A 23,545-nucleotide genomic window follows, 5' to 3' on the forward strand; every position below is an offset into this window, starting at 1 on the left:
CAAAGAATTCATAAAATGATGCATATATATTTTATTATTTTAATAAGATTATGATGAAATCTCCTTGCTTATAAGTCCTAAGCCAATGCAATAGAAAGTTGAAAAAACAAAACAGTATTTTTCATCGTAAACTCTCCTGTCTGCAGAGTTTAGAACATGTGTTTTAGCTGCATCTACACCTTCTCTACCTCTGCTTCTGCTGCACTGTGCATGCAATAATGCACCATCAAAAGCTTCAGCAGCAGAAAGTTCTCACATCCTGAGAGAACCAACATGACAGTGATAGTCAGTGACTCCTAACTGTTTCAGAGGGATCCTTGTGTTTGAGTCTTGGCTGGAAAATCAGTCCATGAGATACATTCATCCTTCAAGTTCACAGTACAGACCATATTTTAAAAGAATTAATTATAATAATAACTACTATTTTTTGGTACCAGGGATGAAATTTGGAATTATAAATATTTTCGTAATATCAAAATATTCCAAAGATCTGAAAGGAATGAAACCAATCCACATTTATATAGTAAGGCCAGAATTAACCTGATACATAGTTTCCCTAGTAGTTTTTGTTTTGTTTTTTCGGTACCGGGGATTGAACTTGAGATCTTGCAATCCAGGCGGCAGAACCACTGAGCTAATTGCAGGCCTCCTTAGTAGTATTTTAAAAGTAACTTTCATTAAGAGTCCTATATTGTGTTATAAATTCCTATGAACTTTCACAAGAAAATAATGTCATGTGTACTCCATTACAATATTATACAGGATAGTGTCATATCTTATAATTTCCCATGTGCTTCATCTAATCAGCTTACCCCATTTCTCCTGAAACTTTGGAAAGGAGATTTTTAAAATTTCTGCTGTGCTTTTCCATTTCTCAAATGTCATATGAGTGAAATCACACTGTTTGTATCCCATGCATAATTATTGTGTTTATTTAAACTATACATTTGAGAATTTTACTTGACATTTTATGAATTAATGGTATTCATTTTTATCATGGAATAATCTATTTTATATATACACCCTGTGTTAACTGACATTTTCTTGCTTCTACATTTTTGAAATGATAGATTAAGCTGTTGTGTATGCTTATATTCATTCAGCTTGCAGCTTTTTCCATGGACATCAATTTGAGCATGATGTCATTCATTTTTATTTGCTAGGCTTTTGTAGGTTTATTTCTGGAATTTCTATTGTTCCATTCCAGTTACCTATGTGATTATTCTTTCAACAGTACCACACTATCTTCATTACTGCAGTTTATAGTAAGAATTAAAATTGGACAATGTTATTTTTTCAATTTTGTTTGCTATTATTATGATGACTATCCCAGTTGCTTTACCTCTCTACACAATGAGTACAGGAATTAGTGTGTTGACACCTTCAAAATGTCTTCTTGATCTTTATAGAAATTGTGTTCAAAAATCAATTTGTGAAGATTTGACATTATATTAGTTTAGAATTCAAATTCACAGACACAATGTATCCTTCTATTCATTGGATCATTTATTTCTTCCATCAGAATTGTTTTTAGATCTAAATTGTACATTTTGATCCCAATAATGTTTTATTAGATTTATATGGAAGCTTTTTCATTTTGATGGTGTTATTGTAAGGTGATGTCTTTCTTTTTTTGATACTCATTACTATATTAATTTTATTGATACATTTTAGGTATACAATATAATGACATTCATCATTGGGAATTGTACCTTTACATAATCAATCTTGGTTCTGATTTTTTCCCTATTTTGCCGCCCTTCCTTCAACCCCTCCAAACCTTCAGTAGTGACTGTTCTATAATAATAAATATTTTAAGATCAGCTTGTCATTTACTATAAGAAAGCCAAGATTTTGAGAAAAAATGAGTAAATATTTGACTCAATTGGAGAATTACTGACATCTTGATTATCTTAAGATATATTGTATGAAGATAGTTTAGATTTAAATTTAACCTGATTTTTTAGATTCTTTCAATAATGTTTTGTAATTTTTAGTATATTGTCTTATAAATATTTTGATGAGTGTATTTGTATTCTATGCTTTTTGATGCTATTGCCAATAGGACATTTTAAACTATATATTAGTTATTCTATAGTGATATGATTGACTTTGTAAATTGATCTTTTCTTTACATTCTTTATGTATGTAAGTCTACATAGTCGATCTCTTAAAAATTTGTATATGCAAGAGCATAATTTCTGAAAATACACCATTTCAATTCTTTCTCAATATGGGTATTTGTTAATTTGCTTGCATACTTAAATGATTTTGTAGAACCTATTGAATAGATGTCACCAGAAAGAAATTTCATTTTATTCTATTTATTATGTTGAAAGTATTCAGTCTTTTATTGTCTTTAAAAATTATATTAGTGCATGTCAGTGTAGCACCACTCCTAGTGCAGAGGAGGCTTCTGGCCCACCGTACCACAGCTCCCAGCACTGAGGAGGCTCCTGGCCCATGGTACCACAGCTCCCAGCTCAGAGGAGACTTCCAAGCACCTGTACCACTGCTCCCAGTGCAGAAGAGATAGGCTGCATGGGCACCAGCAGGACACACACACACACACACACACACACACACACTCACAACCCCCCTCCCTCCATCAAAATGAGAAGACACATAAACAAGTCTCAAAACCAGACTTCCAGATCACCTACAGCAACCCCAAAGGAAAATGGGATGGAACACTCTGATACTCAACCACCTGGACTACCTGAATTGGGAACAAAAGAGGATCTGGAAAAAATGAAATCAGAAATAATTTCTCAGATAACAGCAGAGATTGTGCTCCTAGTGCAAGACATGATTAATAAATCTAGAGAGGAGCTCAGGAACATGATGGAATCCCAACATTGGAAACAAATGGAATCCATAAAACAGATGCAAACAGATTTTCAGGAGATTAAAAGCTCCATTGAAAGCCTACACAGCAGAATGAGTCAATGTGAGGACAGAATTTCAGATATAGAAGATAAGATTGCAATTAGTGACCAGGAAAAGAAAAATTGCTTTAAAATTGTAAGGGACCATGAGAAATCAATCCAACAGCTGCTAGACAATGCAAAGAAGAATGACATGAGACTGAATGGAGTCAATAAAGAAACAGGAGAGTGCAGATGACATAAAAAAAACTGTTCACAGAAGTGATGGCAGAAAACTTCCCAAGCAGGGGGAAAGAACTTGACATACATATAAGTGAGGCATATAAGCCTCCAACTAGCCATGATCCAAAAACAATCTACACATAGGCCTTTAATTCTTAAGATTCTAGAAACCCAACAGAAGAACAAAGTTCTACAAGAAGTTAGAGAAAATAAACAAATCACATACAAAGGAAAGCCCATCAGAATCACAGCAGACTTCTCAAAGGAAACTCTCAAGGTAAGAAGAGCTTGGAGTGACATATTCCAAGCCCTAAAGGAAAACAGCCTCCAACCCAGATTGATGTACCCTGCAAAACTATCTTTCAAAATGGATGGAGAAATGATACTTTCACGACAAAGAGCACCTTAGGAACTTCATTAATACCAAACCAGCACTCCAAAAAACTTTAGATAACATCCTAGGAACAGACAATGTGGATCAGAGCCCCAGGAAGCACAGCAGAATGAACCTGTCGGGCATGACAAGAAATTAAATGTGAAGGTGGAGAATCCAACAAAAAGAAAAAGTCATGACAATGATAAGTCAATACATATCAGTTATAACCATCAATGTTAATGGTCTCAATTCACCAGTCAAAAGAAAAAGACTGGGAGAACAGGTCAAGAAGCAAAATCCAACAATATACTGCATACAAGAAATATACTTAATTCAAAAAGAAACTCATAGACTGAAAGTTAAAGGGTGGAAAACAATACTCCATGTGACAGGAACCCCAAAAAAGCAGGAGTAGCTATCCTCTTTGCAGATCAAGTGGATTTCAAACCCACACTGATTAAGAGAGACAAAGAAGGACACTACATCCTTGTAAAGGGAACAATCCAAGAGGAGGTCATGACAATCATAAATATCTATGCACCGAGTTGACTTGAGCAAATCTAGGTTCCATTCAGAAAGATGGAGGGAGAAATGGAGGTTGCATGAGAAATCATGTTTCAGAAAATGTTAGCAAACACAAGAAACTTGAATACTTGAATTTAGCTCTAAACAACATTGAAAAAATTGAAAATTTGGAAGGATGTGAAGTGCTGACAAAACTTGACTTGACTGTGAATTTCACTGGAGAGCTGAGCAGTGTTAAAAGCCTGACACAAAGCATCCATCTGAAGGAGCTCTTTCTCACGGGTAACCCATGTGCTGACTTCAACGGATACAGGTGGTTCATGCTGGCCACACTTTAGCAGTTAAAGTGGCTAGATGGTAAAGAAATAGATCATTCAGAGAGGATTCAGGCACTGCAGAACTATTCAGTAGTTGAAGGGCAAATCAGAGATCAGGAAAAAGCTTACCACCTCAGGAGAGTCCAAGAGAAAGAAGAGGTTCTGAGGAAACTGGTGGAGCCGTGTGAAAGTGAAGGCAAGGAGAGGAGAAGCAGCCCGGGCTTTGACGGGTGTTCCTACCCAGATGCCCACGCGACACCCCAGTCTACTGTAGAGAGCAAAGGCCACGTCCAGGTACCAGAAATACGAGAAGCACACGACTCAAAGAGATTAAATGAAAGTGAAGATGACCTGGAATTCTGGAACAAACCCTCTGTGTTTACTCCTGAATCTAGATTGGAAACTTAGACATATGGAAAACCAACAGAAAGAACAAGAAAAATTAAGTGAAAAAAGGAAGGAAGCGAAGCCACCGCAGACTTTGAGTACTGAGTCTGGGAAGGCCCTGAATGTCAATGAGCCCAAGTAGGTATATGGATACCTCTTTAATTGAGGTAGACGTGCAGTCAATGTATGTACAAGTAATGGTGAATGGAAAGCCCTCTCAGCTAGTCCTTCCTGCAGAGGTCAAGCCCAACAGCAGCTCTGCTAAAAGATCACGGACATTTAGTGATCTCCATGCCCAAGGTAGAAGAAGTAATCACAGGCAGCCGATGAACATCCAAGTCTGTGAAGACCACCTTGGATGGCAGCAGAGGGCAGACCCACACCAGCAGCAAGCAAATTGAGAAACTAGAAGTTGATCCCAGCAAGCATTCATTCCCTGATGTGACATCCATAGTTCAGGAGAAGAAGCCTGCATCCAGGAGACCTCAAACTGCACCGAGAGAGGAAGCCCCAGACTTTGAAGATAATCCTGAAGGGCCTCCACTTATTTGAAACATGAAGCTCTGAACCACCAGGGCCCATTTTATTCAAGGCAGAGAGTAGTGCATGACATTTACAGGACAAACAGATTTATCATTGTTACTCTCTAATGCTTTAACTCCTACTTTGTATAGTAATATTCCTAAGTGAGTTTAAAATTAAAATGCATAACTTAAAAAAAATCTATGTACCAAACACAAGTGTGCCCAACTATATAAAACAAATACTAATGGACATGAAAAGTCATATATGCACTAAAACAATAGTAGTAGGGGAACTTAATACCCCACTGTCACAAATAGATGGATCAACCAGACAAAAAATAAGCAACAAAATACTAGAGCTCAATCAAACTCTTGAACAAATGTACTTAACAGATGTTTACAGAGTCTCCCACCCCACAAAATCAGAATACACACTCTTTTCAGCTGCACACTGGTGATTTTCCAAATTAGACCACATACTTGTTAATAGAACATGTTTAATTAAGTGCAAAGGAATTGAAGTTATCCCCTGTATATTATGAGACCATAGTGTGATGAAATTGGAGATCAATACCAAAAGAAACCACAAAAATTTCATAAACACATGGAAATTGAACAACACACTTCTGAATAACCGATGGGTCACAGAGGAAATTGAAGAAGAAATCAGACAGTTCTTTCAATTAAATGACAATGACAATACAACAGATCAGAATATATGGGATACAATAAAAGCAGGCTTACCAGGGAAATTCATAGCAGTGAATACACATATTAGGAAAACAGAGTCAGCCCAATTAAACAACCTGATGCTGAACCTCATGCTTCGAGAAAAAGAAGAGTGGGACAAACCCAAATCTCATACAAGGGAGGAAATTAGAAAGATCAAAGCATAAATCAATGGAATGGAGACTAAGAGAATGATACAAAAAATCAATCAAGACATGAGTTTGAAAGAATAAACAAAATTGACAAACCCTTAGCCAACCTTGTCAGAAAAAGGAAAGAAAAGGCCCAAATCCGCAATTAGGAATGAAAAGGGTGAAATTACAACAGACCCAGCAGAAATTCAGAGGATCATCAATACCTACTTCCAGAACCTATACGCCAATAAGATGGAAAACACAGAAGAAATGAACAGAATCCTAGATACATATGAATTACCAAACTTGAACAAAGAAGACCTAAAAATTCTAAACGACCCAAAATCAATCAATGAAATTCAAAACATAATTAAAAACTTACCAACTAAGAAAAGCCCAGGTCCTGATGTCTTCACTGCTGAATTCTACAAGATCTTTAAAAAGGAACTACCACCACTACTGTTTAAAGTCTCCAATGAAATTGAAAGGGAAACAATACTCTTGAATTCATTCCTGATCACCTTGGTCCCCAAAGCAGAGAAAGATCCAACTGAAAAAGAGAACTATAGGCCAATCTCACTAATGAACATAGATGCAAAAATCCTTAATAAGATACTGGCAAATAGAATGCAGAAGATCATCAAGAAGATCATACAGCCTGACCAAGTGGGATTCGTCCCAGGGATGCAGGGATGGTTCAACATACACAAATCAATCAATGTAAGACACTATACCAATAGAACCAAGGACAAAAAGACATATGATTATCTCAATAGATGAAGAAAAAGCATTTTACAAAATCCAACATGCATTTATGGTAAAAACCCTACAAAAAATTCTGATAAAAGCCACCTATGAAAAATCAACAGCCAATATTATACAAAATATTCAAAAACTGAAATCCTTCACATTAAAATCAGGAACAAGACAAGGATGTCCACTATCACCACTCTTGTTCAATATAGTTTGGGAAACATTAGCTACAGCAATTAGACAAGAGAAAGAAATAAAAGGAATAAAGATAGGAAATGAAGAAGTCAAATTGTCATTATTTGCAGATGACATGATACTCTATATAGAAGACCCCAAGAACTCCATCAAAAGTCTTCTAGACTTAATAACCAAATTCAGTCAAGTAGCTGGTTACAAGATCAACACATAAAAATCAATAGCTTTCCTCTACACCAATGACAGACTCACTGAGAGAGAAATAGGGCAAATAATTCCTTTCACAGTAGCATCCAAAAAACTGAAATACCTAGGAATCAACCTAAGGAAAGAAAGCAAAGACCTCTTCTCTGAAAACTACAGCACTCTGAAAAGAGAGATTGAAGAAGATATCTAAAAATGGAAAGACATCCCCTTCTCCTAGGTAGGAAGGATCAATATAGTGAAAATGGCCATACTTCCAAACCTGCTATATAGATTCAGTGCAATCCCAATTGAAATCCCAGCAGCATACTTCATGGACCTTGAGAAAATAATCCAAAAACTCATTTGGAGCAAGAAAAGACCCAGAATAGCAAAAGCAATTCTAGGTAACAGAGACATGGCAGGGGGTATCACAATCCCCATCTTGATACTATACTGCAAAGCTACTGTGATAAAAACAGCATGGTACTGGCAAAGAAACAGACCTGAGGATGAGTAGAACAGATTAGAAGATGCAGAAACAACTCCAGACAAAGCCATCTTATCTTCGATAATGGAGCCAAACACCCTCACTGGAGGAAAGATAGCCTCCTTAAAAAATGGTGCTGGAAAAATTGGGTTTCAACTTGCCAAAGATTAAAGCTAGACCTATATTTCTTTCCATGCACTAAACAAAATCAAAATGGATTAAAGATCTAAATATTAAAATAGAAATGCTGAACCTGTTGGAGCAGAGGTTGGGTAGAACTCTTGAAGACATTAGTGTAGGAAAAGATTTTATGAACAAAACCTCAGTTGCCCGTGAACTAGCACAAACAATCAACAAGTGGGATCTCTTCTTATTAAAAAGCTTCTGCACAGCAAGTGAAACCACCAGCAGTGTGAAGAGACAACCTACAATGTGGGAAAAAATCTTCACCTCCTATTCCTCAGACAAAGGCCTACTATCTCGAATCTATAAAGAACTTAAAAAAATCAGACCTCCCAAATTTAAAGACCCAATCCGAAAATGGGCATCTGAAATGAACAGACATTTCTCAGACAAGGAAGTAGAAATAGCAAATAAACATATGAAGAAATGATCAATATCAGTGGTCATTGGAGAGATGCAAATGAAAACAATGCTGAGATTTCACCTTACTCTAGAAAGAATGGCTGCAATCATGAAATCGACCAATAACAAATGCTGACGGGGCTGTGGGGAAAGAGGAACTCTGCTCCACTGCTGGTGGGAGTGTAGACTGGTGCAACCACTGTGGAAATCAGTATGGAGATACCTCAAAGAACTAGGACTGGAAGTCCCATTTGACCCAGCTATTCCATTGCTGGGGATCTTCCCCAAAGAATTAAAAGAATGATGCCACAGTGATATATGTGCACCCATGTTCACAGTAGCACAGTTTGTGATAGCTGAAACTTGGAAGCTGCCCAAATGCCCATCAATTGGAGACTAGATAAAGAAAATGTGGGGTTTTTTAAAAAATAAACTGGAATACTACTCAGCTATAAAAATGAGAAATTAGAGACATTTATAGCTAAATGGATGCACATTGAGGCAATACTCTTAAGTGAAATAAATAGGACACACGTGTAAATACCAAATAGTTTCTCTAGTGTGAGAAACTGAAAGTGTAAATAAGGACTAAAAGGTGTAATAAATAATGTGAAATCAGAAGAAAAGGGGCAAAGGGGAAGGGGAAGTGGGAGGGGTAGGAAAAGGAAAGAGGGGAATGGAATTAATATGAGAAAATGGAAAAATGGAAACGAAGGCTTTGTAAATAGGGAGGAATGGAGGGGTTGAAGGGAGGGCACGGGAAGGGGGAAAAATAAGAACCAAGAGAGATTATGTAAAGGTACAAATTTCCAGTGATGAATGTCATTATATTGTATACCTAAAATGTACCAATGATTAAAATGAATAATAGATAATTTGAAATAGGAAGAAAAGGTCCAAAGGGGTAGGGCAAGTGGGAGGGGTAGGGGAAAGGAAAGAAGGGAAAGGAAAAATGAAGAGAAATGGATAAAATGGAAACAAAGTCTTTGTAAATACAGAAGGGTGGAAGGGGTGAAGGGAGGGCTGGGAATGGGGAAAAAATAAGAACCAAGATCATTATGTAAAGGTACAAGTTCCCAATGAGAAATGTAAATGTATTTTATACCTAAAATGTACCAATAAAAGAATTTAAGGAAAAAAAAGAACATTGAGTATTTAAAAAATAAAGGGAAACCTAGAAGGTGACTCCAGAGGAATAAAAACTTAATCACTGAAATAATAGAAAAACATTTACAAATCTGGAAAAGAATTAACATTTAAATTCAAGAGGCACAGAGAACTTCAAATAGCCAGAATCGGAAGAGTCTCTTCATGACATATCATCATCAAAATTTGAGAAATTCAGCACAAACTGAGCCCTAAAAGCTGGAAGAGAAAACCAAAAAGTTACCTACAAAGCGAAGACTGTCAGAATAATAGCTTCCTCAGCACAAGCTTTAAAGACCAGGAGAGCTTGGAGTATAGTTTTACCAGCCCTAAAATATGGTTTTAATCCAGAGTTCTATATTCGGTGGTATTATTTGTGAAATGTGGTAGAAAAGTGCAGACTGTACAACAAACAAATCTAAAAGAAATTAATGATCACGAAAGCAGCACTGCAGAAAATAATCCAGAAAAATCCGAGAGACAAATACGGCCCTGCCCCCATCACAGCACTGATTAGCTAACGGAAGTCGTTTGATCTTGATTATTTCACCTTTATTTTTTCGCTAAATTAAATTTTGTATTATTGAATGTTTTTGTCTTGGTAAGGCAATTTCAGTGTGCGAGTTTCATGTATTTCAGTAGTTAGTATTTAGTAATGCCTGTCAAGTCCCAACTCCTGCGTGAAGTCTGAAGTAGGACAGCGGCCCCAGGAGGAAAGAAGGAAAACGTCAGCAATAGCTGTGCTGTTCGTGCAGAAAGCTTCCTCTGATGTTTGCAGGTCACATGCGCGAGGCGAACCATTTGCCCGGATGTGGAGCCTTCAGTGTTCACGGGAAACAACAGGACAGCTGTGAACGCGGCCTGCGAGTGCGATCCGTCACCTGCTAAATCATAGGCCTTTCCACTTGGATAAATTCACATCCCAACCCAGAAGATGCAGTTTCTTTCTGAACCTATAATGTTCCTTCCTTCTAAACAAACATGCATGGCAAGGACAGTTCACAGAGGAATTAGAATTTCTCACATTCTTCCTGGTGGGGCTTCATGATCTTCAATTCCGTCAGAGAGATTTATTTTCAAATTACTGCTTTACACTCATGGAATCTGGGATTTCTGTAGATTTCTATCTATTACTAGATAAACCCAAGTCACAGCATTGCAAGACAGGAATGCAGGTTCCCAGGGTGCCGGGCCACTGAAAACAGTAAGAACAAACCATAGCAGCTCGCGAGGTGAAGCCCTAGTTGGAATCAATGGGGAAGGGTTTGGCAATGTGAATACAGCTTGCTTTCACTGTTATTGCTGTTGTCATTGATTGCATCACCTACGCATATACCAGTACTCGATATAAGAATAAAATAAGAATATGTTACACACAAATGAGCAACCTGATGAATATGTGCAGCACGGATTCTCTCACATTTACTTCGAGAGGAAAAATGAATAACTGAATGCTATCAGTGACTTCATTTTATTCATTTTTTGGCCCATGTTTTTGCAAGGCCTGAAATCAAGAGATTATTTTTAAATATGACATCTATTGAAGTTTAGAAAAGTAACACCAGAATCATCTTACTTTGCTTATTAGTGCATTTTTAAAATCATCCCTTTGCAAGGACATGCATTAGGATTTTACTTTTGTTTATAAATAATTCAGTCTTATTTTAAAAAATCACGGTATTCTGAAGCATTTTAAAGTATATCAGCATCCTCAGTAGCTTTAATGTCCCTGAAAATCGAGCACCTCTGGAGCCCACAGTGTGCACCTCTGTGGTCTGGCTGGTTAATGAGACTGGGATGGACCCGAGGCTGGCAGGGATCCGGAGCCTGAGACAGTCACAGCAGGCACTGATAAAGTGAGGTGGCCTCAGCTAGCACTGGGGCGTCCTGCACAGACGCTGTACATCCAGACCACACTTCTGTGGGTCCATCTGCCTGGGCCCTCATTCTTACTCTATGTAAGTAGGTCAGAGTCAGTGATTTACTTGTACATCTTGAACTGCAGAGAAGCACAGTTACACACCCCAGTTCACACATTTTGTAAAGGAAGTCCTCTCTGTTACCTGTCTCACTCTCTGAAGAGCTAAATGTGCGCCTGTGGATATTTCTATCATTCTTACAATCTCCTGTCAATTCTTTTTTTGTTGTTGCTTAAATTCTTTTATTGGTACATTTTAGGTATATAATACGTTTACATTTATCATTGGGTGCTTGTACCTGTACATGATGTATCTTGGTTCTTATTTTTTCCCCATTATCTGTGCTCCCTTCACCCCCTCCACCCAATACCAAATTATTTCTCTAGTGTGAGAAACTGAAAGTGTAAATAAGGATTAAAATGAATAATTGATAATTTGAAATAGGAAGAAAAGGCCCAGAGGGGTAGGGAAAGTGGGAGGGGATGGGGAAGGGAAAGAAGGGAAAGGAAAAGAAAAAAATGTAAACAAAGTCTATGTAAATCTCCTGTCAATTCTGTCAAAGCCTTTGCCTGTTACCATGTTATTTTTTAGAAAGCATATTGATAGTTCAGATCAGTGTCCTGTGTAAGAAACTTATAGTTTTAATGTCAAATTTTTGCAATGAGTTTGGAAGACTATTGAAAGAATATTGAAATTACAGGCAGTGTTTGAAGTGTAGTGATTACTGAAAAGGTCTTCATGGAAAGAAGTAGAGGGTCCTGTCTGTGCCTGCTCACAGCACTGCAAAAAGACATGACTATGACTTAGAGGAAAGAGGTTACAATTCTTCCACCACTGTAAGAAAAAGCTTTGGAAGCAGTTATATATGCGGTATATACAATTAAAACTCTTACAATCTGAAGACACAAAGAAAGGGTTAGAAAATCTTTATTTAAAGCATGAAACTAGGTCTAACTCTTCCTTAGCCATTTTTTAACATGCATTCCTGCTTTTAGTAACATTGCTATCTTACTGTAAAGGTGAACATATTCTAAGTTATCTCCCAGTCATGACTGGGGTTTGCTTTTAGAAGGATCTGCAGTATGGGTGAGGGGACACCTGACAGCATGGGCTCTGCCTGCCCCGAGGGGCTGAAGTGGACAGTGTCCTTCAGAACGAGCAGCACCCAAACTCCTCCGCAGCTGAGCACATTGTTATTCAAAGCATCAGAACAGTTCTAGCAGCAGGAGTCACAGATTAAAGGTGGTTTCAAGATTCAGATTATGTTCCAGATGAAGAAGAAATTAGTTTTCTTCACAATTGGCTAAAGAGCCAGCTACCAAGGCTAAATACCCTTTCCTCCCCCTGGACTTCTGCACTGGCCTGTGATGCTGGCTGTCCAAGAAACAGAGCTGTGAAGCTGTGGCCAAATAAACCATTCCTGCTTTAGTTTGCACGTGGGACATACTCATCCCTGCAGTGTAAAAGTGGGCTAATGAACTGTATTTCTAGTTCTAGATTTTAAAATACAAGTTTTCTGGTTTGGAAAAATAACCTTCTTGGATCAATCAACATCAGAGGAGATTACCTGACATTGGTAGGTTGAAACATTTTCCTATCATACAGAAGTGTAGTCCTCTGTCAATAACATACCTTGTAGCTGTTATGAAACAACACCGGCTTAATTCATCTGCAATTACCACTATGAACACAGTATGACAATAATATAAGTCAAAATATAAATGATGAAATATTTCAGTCAGCTCCTTCTCATCAATTTAAGTGGGTTTCACATAGTGGAACATGACATGCATATGTTGACTATATCTTATCAGAATTTGAATTTGTTATTCCAATTAATCAATACTAAATGTTATCATGTAAACTTTGAAAATATGCAAAGCCTTGAAATAATTTAATATTTATGATAAGGCAGGCTGTTAATCTCAGATGTAGGATTTGAAACAGGTTTCAACTTTTTCACCCAGATGATTTTCTAGGAAACTGTGCTTCACATGGGGAACGGAAACGAGGAATACTGTCTCATCGCTTTCCACTGAGAGCAGCTCCTCTGTTTGAAGTCATGGACCATGGGAACATCACTCAGATTTCATCCTCTTAGGCCTCTTCAGCATACTGCAGCCCACCGGATTCTCTTTGGGGTTGTCCTAGCAGATATGATCACCTCCCTCCTTGGCAATGGCCTCGTGGTTCTCCTGATTCACTAGGACCCAGCTGCACATGCCCAGGATTGAACGTGATTTGTTGGTGCATGCCTTTGATCTCAGCACTCTGGGCGCAGGGATGGAGCATCACAGTATGCAGTCCAGGCTGGGCAAGTCATTAAAGATAAAAATAAAAATAACATAAATAGAGGTTTGAGTGTAGCAACAGTGTGAAGGCCCTGAGTTCAATCTCCAGTACTGCCAACCCCCCCCCCCATAAAAAAAACAAAACCCAAAACTCAGTAATTTTTACAAAGTGATTTTTTTGGAAATTTCCTAGCAGAAAAATGTACCACAGCCTACCTTCAACCATTAGATTTTGTTCCAAGGTGCTATTGCATGCCTGAAATTGCCGTGAATACCAGACTCTATAATTTAATAACCTTTTTGTCTTAACTATGTGTAACTATATGTAACTATTAAACACAGTGAGAATAATATTTTCAACTTGAGGTGCCACAGAAAAAGCAATGCAAATTTATTTTCCTTCTGAATTTGACAGATGCATTTTTTCCTATTGTAGAACCTAGGAATCTAGGTATACATTTTTTCCTCTTATATATTTGAGATCTTTCCTATTTTCCCATAAGGTAAGGACTTTAGAGTCTCTTTCTGATGTGCATGGATTACCAGCATCAGTACCTTGGCACTGGGAGCCACTGTTATGTGAAATAAAGTTTACTTGAATATAAGCCCTGAGGCAGAGAGACAGTGGGGTAAAATGGAACCAGTCAGCCAGTGTGTGCCAGGGGGGCTCCTGCTCCACACGGAGTTGCTGGTTAAGGAACGAGCATCCATGCTCTGGTCAGGACAGACCCAAACCCACCAGATCCCATTATGCTACTTGTTTGGGGCTGTGGCTGACTGCAGACAACGGAGACTACAAGAAGGAAAACCACAAATGAGGGAAAGTATTTACTGCAGTGTCTATGTCTACATTTGGGATTTACATTTCTTCAATCTTCTGTCTTTTGATTTTAGATGAACTTAAATATTTTGTGTTCATTTACTAAGCTGTTATCACTGACATAAATCATGATTTTTAAAAACAATTTGCAAATTACAAATTCTTAGTAAAATATTTCTATATATCCATACGCCACAATCCACTCTTACTCAGAGCGAATTAACTGCTCAAGGAACCTGAGGAGTCACTGTTATGCTTGCTTCCCACTGAGGTATAATTCCGAATCAGCAGAAAGTTCAGGTCCCAGGCTTTCTTCCTCCTAATTGCAACAAGAACCTCAACTTGTCACTTACACCTGCTGTCAAGCATCTGTCCTCCCAGAGGACCCCTCTGTCCCTCCTAAGGAAGCGCTGCTGCTCTGGATTTTATACCCAGTCTTTGCTTTGGCTTATTCCCACCTTTCGCATCAGTGCACATTTCTGACATCTTCCTCCCTCTCTTCTCAGTGTGTTTGTCAAGATCCCACTACATTTTTACACCCATCAGAGGTTTTTTCCTTTAAATTGCTACTAACAGTCTATCACCTGAAATACCACCATGTGTGTACCCGTTATTTTCTTGATGGGACTCTCAACTACTTTTAGTTTGAATGTGCTACATTTAAAGTTCTTTTCTGGGATCATGTTTGCATCTCCTTGTGGATCATTGAGGAACTTTATACCAATTAGTATTTTCAAGGTGGCTGTTTAATCTCACATTTGTACCAGCAATGCGATGAAGTCCACTTGCTCCACACATTATAAAGCTTTGTTATTTTGGTAATTCTAGTGAGTGTAATAGTGACTCATTTTGTTTTAGTTTGTTTCCTTGATGGCTGAATATTTTTGTACTAGTTTATTGACTGATTGGGAAGCTTTTTTGTTAAATATCTGTCTTATTTTTGAAAATAATAAAACATGTTGCTACTATTACAGCAGAGACAAGTTGTGCAGTCATAGAAAATATATGAAATTCATCTGGCTATTTTGAATTTCTGAAATAAAGTGCAATTGAATTATTTGTTATTATATTTTCCACATGTGCTTTCATTCAATATCTTAAAATTAACTATTTTGATTAATTGTAAATTTGCATAATACAGCTCTCTCACTTCTTACATTTTACTTGAAACTCTAGCTTTGAATTAGTTATGCATTGTAACAATATTCCCATATATCTTGTTAAAATCATTCCATTAAAACTGTGGAACATTTTCTAGAAAGAACTTTGTGTTGATACATAAATTTCAGGTGAAGAAGAATAAAGAATTGGATTTATAAATGGATATCCAGTTGTTCAAAATGTATTTCCCATCTTTTGCCGGTAAGTGAGTTTAAACTTACAATGATTTTCAGGGAAGGAATTTGACACATTTAAATAAGCCGTCTGGTGGGGCTGTGGCTCAGTGTTCAGTCTTCGCCTACTGTGCCAGGGTGTGGGTTCAATTCCCATCACCAAGATAAACAAGCACAAAGGAAGCAAAAATAAAGTTGTCAACTTTACAAAGAAGTATGTATAAATATACCTCCTACATTCCCACAGTGCTCTTATAGTATGAATAATATTTGAATGATATTTAATGTTCAAACATTATTAAATAATATTAATAAATCATAGTAAATTTAATATTTAATAATATTTGAATAATATCAAATCTTATATTATGAATATTGCAAGAGCACTGTGGATATGTATAAGTACATATTTGTAAATATGTCTATGTACTTGTGTTTGCATATATGTATATATATTATTTTTGTGTTTGTACGTAAACGTGCTCTTAAAAATACAAAACCAATAAAAACTAAACTCTAAGGGAAAATGTTAAAAATAGCATGCATTTAGAGATTACTATTTCATTTCTTTCCTTTGTTAAACTTTCCTTTATCTGAATTCCTTCCCTGTGTTGTTTCCCCATCTCGCATGATGTAAGAAGCCGGAGTCCAGAGCTGTCTCCTTCAGGAAGCACGGACCAGAGCCAAGCCCGCGGGCCTGCAGTCACTCTGGAAAAGACCCAGGGCACCACGAGGGGGCAGGTGGGGGAATCTGTCCCAGCCCAGTGTCCTGCTCCAGATTGGCTCCTGGGCCTTATCGCGTCACTGCGCTTTACATCTGGCGCATTCCCATGGAGACAGGTGTACCTCTAGGAAAGGGCAACTGCGTTCCCTATCCTGCTCTACATTCTCTCAGAAACGCAAGTGGATTAGTTTGTCCCTAATGCAGACAGAATAAAAATCGTGCAGCACACTTAAAACCGCTTCGGCTCAGCATTTCCTTTGTGGCTGCATTTTGCTTCTTATTTCACCTCCGTCTTCCTTTTTGAATTTTTACCACATTCTTGTAAGGTGGGTTCAGTGTCAAATATCAGTTTTGAAAAATGAAGTCACAATTGTAGAAAACATTCAGTGTCCACTTTCCAGTGACGCTGACCACACGCCTGACTTTAAGAAGCTTGCATTTAGCAAAGGGAGAGTTGAGGGTAGTAAGAACGAAGACCTGTGAAGAGACACAGCAGAGGGAACTGGCTGCTCTCCTCCCTCCAAATGGAAAGGATTTAGTCAAATGTTCCTGCATCAAACACAGGAGATGGAGGTTTGTGGGAAAGCAGTGAATACCACTGCAGCATGAGCTCTGACCCGGGACTTTTTACAGTAGAGCCCGGCCAGGTGCCCTTGGTTTGTGACTTCACATCTGGGGGACCCATAGTGCAGTTCCATAACTCAGTCAACTTGTAACTGTAAGATGGCAATACATGTATGATGTTGAAAATAGTGCCTGACTTTTTAAAATACTAAAACATTATTTTAAATACTTTATCAATTATGAAGAAGACAGATTACCCAAATTACTTTCACTCGTCCATTTCAGTATTTCTTTTATTTTGTGATTATTTAGTTGATTTAACAACTGATCAAAAATTCATTTACACAAAATCATTTGGATATTCTGAATCTATCTCTTTATTTTTCCAATTGTAGTAGGATGTCTATGGGGCATATAGATTTGTCACCCCCAAACACCCAAAAGTCTCCCCAAGCTTGCTGCAAAGGAGGTTCACCAAGTCTCCTCCTAGAACACTTTTTAATTATTTAAAAAATTTTTCAATGATCTTTTTATACTAGCAGCACAGTTTTGTGATACATAATGGAGATACTCATACTGGGGAGCTGGGACATGCACACATTCCATTTCAGACCTTTTTACTCCCCCTTCCTTGTTCTTCTCTCCCCAGTCCTATCTCTAGAACCTCTTCTCATTTGCAAAAGGTCTATCTCCTGGTTTCCTATTATCTCCCTTTGATTTTGCTCTTTAAGGTTTTGGTTTACTCATCTAAGAGAAGCCATGTGATATTTAGGCTTCAATGTCTGGATTATTTCACTAAGCATTATAATCTCAAGATGTGTTAAAATTCATCTTGAAATCCAGCCTTCATGTGTGCAGTGTTTTCCCAGCGCTGCTGAGGAGTCTATCTGTGGTGCAGTGTGCATTTCTGACCACTTTGTCAAAGATCAGAGAGCTCAATATGCCTGGACTGTTTCTGCATCCTCTGCTCTATTGCACTGATCTACGTGTCTATTTGATTGACTCACATCAATCTGTGCAAGTACTTTGCTGTTTTCACCAATGAAGCTTTGTAAGATAAATTGCAATCTGGGACTGTGATGCCTCCTGCTTTGATTTTATTGCTCAGGATTTCTTTTGTTGTTCTGGGATTCTTTTGGTTCCTACTGAATTTCAGGATGGTGTTTTCTAGTTCTATGAGAAATGCTGTTGGCATTTTGACTGGCATTACAATAAATCTATATATACACTTTGGGAATACGACCATTTTAATGATATTTTTTTCTGGCCCTCTAAGAACAGGAAACATCTTTCTATTTTCTGATGTGTTCTTCAATCTCCTTTCTCATGGTATTGTAGTTTTTATGATAAAGTTCCTGGGGTCCTTTGTTGTTTCATTTCTAAGTATTTGCTTTTTCTTAGTGTTATTATGAGTGGTATTGTTTTATTAATATCTATCTCAGTGGACTCATTATTAGTTTACAGAAAGATTATTGATTTTTGAGTGTTGATTTTCAAGCCCGCTACCTTCCTGAAACTGTTTCTTAGTTGCAGAAGTCTTTTGGTGGAAAATTTTGAGTCTTTTATTTAAAGTATCACGGCATATGGGAATAGCATTAATTTTATATCTTTTTTTCTATTGTATATTTTTTATTTCTTATTCTTGATGGATTGCCCTGGCTAATATTTCCAGTACTATATTAAATAACAGTGAAGATAATGTACATCTTTTTTCTCTTTCCTGATTTTAGAGGAAAAGTTTTCTGTTTAATGCCATTTAATAATATGTTTGGAGTAGTTTTATCATATATGGCTTTTATCAGATAGAGATATAGTTCTTCTATGCCTATTTTCTTCTAAACTTTATCGTAAACAAATATTAGTTTATGTCAAAGGTTCTTTTTTTTTTGCAATTATTCGGGTGATCATATGATTTTTGTCATTGCTTCTATTTATATGATATTGTACATTTATTTGTTTATGTTCAACTACCCTTGTATTGTGGGATGAAGCTTCCTAGGTCATGTGGTTTAATCTTGTTAATGATCTATTGCATTCTTTTTGCTAGTATCTCTTTGAAGATCTTTGCATCTATGTTCATTAAAATGATTGGCCTTTTGGTTTGTTTGTTTTTGTACTTGAATTCATGTCTAGTTATGGAATCAAGATAATGCTAGTTTCCAGGAATTAGATTGGGAGCACTACTTCCATTTCTATTTTATTAAATAGTTTGAAGAATATTGGCATTAGATCATCCCTGATGTTCCTGCAGAATTCAGTGGTGAATCCATTGGGTCCTAGATTTTTCTTACTTGGTAGGTTTTTATTACAGCCTCGATTTCATTTTCTGTCTCTGGATTATTTGGGGGTTTTATATCATCTTGGTTTAGTTTTTGGTGATTCATTTCTATCTAGGAATCTGTCTATTCCTTGTATTCTTGAATTTATTGGAAGAGAGATTTTAAAATACTTGCCAATAATCTGAATTTCCATGGTGTCTGTTATTGTTTCTTCTTTTTTTCATTTCTAATTGCATTGATATGTGTCTACTTTTTTTCTTTTGGTGAGATTGGTAAAGAGTTTGTCTATTTTGTAATCTTTTGAGGAATCAGCACTTTATTACTTGTACTGCTCTTTTAATCTCAATTTTATTAATTTGTGCTCTGATCTTTGTAATTTCATTCCTTTTACCATCTTTAGATTTGGATAGTTCTTGTTTTCTTAGGACCTCAAAATGCATTAGTAGGTTATTTTTTTGTCTATTTTTCTGATGTGGGCATTCACAGCTATTAACTTCCCTTTTAAAACTGCATTTATTGTGTCCCAAACATTCTGGAATATGGTACTGGCATTATTTTTTAAATATAGACTACATCCAATTTCTTCAGTGGTCCATTGACTATTCAATAGTGTATTATTTAATCTTCATGTGTGTATATAATTTCTTTGAGGTTTTATTGATTTATAGTTTCATTGCACAATCGGATGCATGATGTAATTTTTATTACTTTGTATTTATCAATGTAAACTTTATGGCCTAGTATATAGTCTCTTTTGAATAAAGTTCCATGTGATGCTGAGAAGAATGTGTATTCTACTGTTTTGGGGTATAAACCTCTGTAGTTGTATATTAAGTCTATGTGTTTGAAGATATTGTTCAACTTTGATTTTTTTTTTTTTTTGTCTGGATGTTCTATTTGAGATAGTAGGGTATTGAGGTCCCCCACTATAATTTTGTTGAAATTTATCTAACCTTTTACATCCAGTCGTGTTTGTTTTATGAAGTTGAATGTGTTGATGCTCTGTGCATAGATATTCACAATTGTTATCGTGTTCTCTTGAGTCATTCCCTTAACCAATAAGTGTTGACCTTCTTTGACCCTTCTAATTAGTGTTGGCTTAAAGTCTGCGGAGTCTGAAAATGGGAGAGCTACTTCTATGTGTATTCAGAGTCCCTTTTCATGGAATATTATTTTCCATGTTTTCATTTTTATTGTATGTATTTCTTTATGGACTAAATATATTTCATATATATATATATATATCATAGCACTGGACTTTGTTTTTTAATTGAATCTAATGATTGGTGTCTTTGACTGGGAAATTGTCCCCTTTCACAATGAGAGTTATTATCAAATATTATTGGCTTATGCCTGTCATTGTATTGTTTTCCTGTCACTGTTTTCTTGTAATTTTTTCCCTTTTTCATAATTGGTCCTCTTGCCTGATATGTTAATTCCATTAGACTTTTGGGCACTTTTTGCTACATTGTTGCTTTCCAATATGTCCATGAAAATTTTCTGCAGTGCTGTTTTTATGCTCACTAATTTCTTGAGGTGTTTTCCATCACCAGTTTTGTAAGATTTACAAAATATAATAGTTTGGGTTAATATTTATTTTATCTTAGGGATTAGAACACTTTGCTCCAAGTTCTACTGGTCCTTTTGGTTTGTAGTGAGAAGCCTGCTATAATTTTTATGGGTTTACCTCTATAAGTAACTTGCAGCTTTTGTGTAACAAATTTTAAGATTCTCTCCTTCTTTGGGACTTTGGAGATTTTGACTATGATGTCAAAGGAGTAAGGGAGGAAAAAAAAGATGAGAAAATGAAAAGTGTGAGATAAGGAATTCTATTAGAGAGTAAGAGAAAATTAATAGAATTTTATAAATAAAACAAAAAAGAATAAACAGGAACAAGAAAGGAGAAAAACAGAACAAAATAAAGAGGAAGAAAAAATAAAAAGAAAAATTTCTCCCAGCCCCACCAAATAAATAAATAAATAAATAAATAAATGTATAAATTCAGTAAAAGAGAAATGGGTCTTAACATTTTCCTTTTTTTATAATTAGTGATTTCTCTCTCAGATCTGCAATATTGAAACCCACCAAGTGTGGGAGAGGGATAGTGAGTCACTACTCAGATGTATTCTGTTTTGGTGTGTGAAGGCTGAATCTTGCCCCCACCTTTCCTGCTGTGTGTGGTTGGTCAGTGACAAATGCCCTCAGGTTATATTCACTCTAGCTACTCCTAGTCTCTTGTCCCTCTATGAATCTCAAGTCATAGCCTTCTCCACCTAGCTTTGGTGTCTGTAAACCAAGCAAGTCAAAGTATATTCCTATTTACATTGGCAGATGGGGAAATAAAAGTGACCACTGAGTTCTGGGCTGGACGTAGAGAGTACAGGGTGGGGGTGTCAAGCAGTCTGCTGAACTTCCAGAGCCAGGCCTTTCTGAAAGTCACACATGACTGGCTTGGCTTCTCCACTCATAGTGTGACTACTGAGTCATTCCCTGCCTCCGTTTAAACTTCACAGTGGGTCTGTGCCTAGCCCATCCAGTCCTCCTGACTGTCTCTGTGACTGTCTCCCACTGAGTCTCTGTGTTAGGGTGATACCAGGAAAGCTGAAGGGAAGTTGTTCTTTAGTTATTTTGTAGCTCGATTTTAAGCAATTAAACTCCTTCCTACAATGGATCCTGATTAAACACATTCAAGTATGGTGGGTACTGCACACTGGATTTCTTCTCCAGCTCTAGCTGTCTGGGTGGAGAGTCACTTTCAGAGGAAAGCCTCCCACTGTTTTTGCAGTTTCCAGTACTTTTTCTTGCCCGGGTTCACTCCTTGAGTCCTTGAGCACTGTGACCCTCTCCAGGCTTCCTTTGTTTCTGAGGAGACAGCCTCTTCCCTGGGATCAGAGGCCACTTTCCCAACTGCTCTGTTCTGTTCTCTGTGTTGTGCTCCATTTCTCCAGCTCCTCTGTAGTTCCTGGTTTTCCTGTCAGCTCCCTCCCAGTTCCGGTAGGTCTATTTCTTTTTCTCTTCACCAAGTTTTTTTTTAATTACCTGGTCTTGATTCTCAGAGTGGCTCTATTTTGCCTCTGGTCTTTACTCTGCTGCTGTAATCTCCCCATTTTCAAAATTCACTTTTTTCTTTTTTTTCAGCATATCATGGATGTCTTCCTTAGTCTTTTTCTCTCTTCTCTCATACTTTGAGATTTAATTTTTGGAATATCTTTCACTGTAAATAATTTTTTAAATTAACTACATACTTCCTATATATAAAAGATTATTAATATTTAACTGGGAATTTTCATAATAATTTAATGTAACTTAAAATGGAAACAATATTAAACTAAAATAATTATAGGAAACTTTGGTCTTGCTTATGCTTTTGTGCTATTTGTTACTCTGCAGTAAACAAAATAATGTTCCTTGATGTACAGTAATGTGAGAAACGTTTTTTTGAATGAATAAAATAATCATTTTTGTGAATAATTTTTTGGATGTTAGAAATTAAAACACACCTGTCATTTTCTTATGAAATCTGTATGTTTTCTTACTTAAATTATATGCCACTTGAACCAGACTTTTTCTTCTTGTGCTAATATTCAAAGCCTGGCCTGGAACCTGGTGCCCAAGAGCTCTACTGTGAGGCCATGCCATCAGTCCCAAAAGGAAGCACCTCATTCCTGAGTAGTTTGTCTTTTCCTTTGCTAAATTTAATTTTGGATCATTTAATATTTCCTATTTCAGTAAGGAAATTTTAGCTTTCATGTTCCCTTGTTTTAGTAGTTATGATTTAGCAATGACCATCAATATTCTCATTCATATGTGGAATCTAAAACAGGGCCATGCTCAGAACAGGACAGGGTAAATCTCTGTTTTATGTAATTGTGAAATTCTTCCAGAAAGTTTCATCTGAAACTATGTACTATCTAAGACATACTATTTCAACTTGTCGAGAGGCTTAAGTTTTTCAAAGAAAGTAAAACAACTTGACTTTAAATGTAGACTGCATATATTATCCATCACCTTGTAGTCTGGATAGGACTTGCCACTTTGATAAATTCAACATTGAAGAACAGAAATGTAAGTAAAACCTATGATGCATTTTCCTTGCAGACAAAAATAAATGGCAATTACAGCTCAACAATCAAGCAATTCAGACATCTCACATTTTTCAT

The 23,545-nt window shown here is 36.8% G+C and overlaps 2 pseudogenes across 1 annotated transcript in view; one reads left to right on the top strand and one right to left on the bottom strand.

Moving 5' to 3' along the window:
- The window catches only part of LOC101707005 (casein kinase I pseudogene), a 33,598-nt pseudogene that overhangs the window by 7,526 nt on the left and 2,527 nt on the right, over nt 1-23,545 (bottom strand). The window lies entirely within an intron of this gene.
- On the top strand, nt 4,079-5,267 carry LOC101712985 (dynein axonemal assembly factor 11 pseudogene; annotated as a pseudogene).

This window comes from Heterocephalus glaber, unplaced genomic scaffold, assembly GCF_053883595.1.
Source record: "Heterocephalus glaber isolate CG9 unplaced genomic scaffold, H.glaber_assembly_v1.0 deba00001462, whole genome shotgun sequence".
Classification (NCBI taxonomy): domain Eukaryota; kingdom Metazoa; phylum Chordata; class Mammalia; order Rodentia; family Bathyergidae; genus Heterocephalus; species Heterocephalus glaber.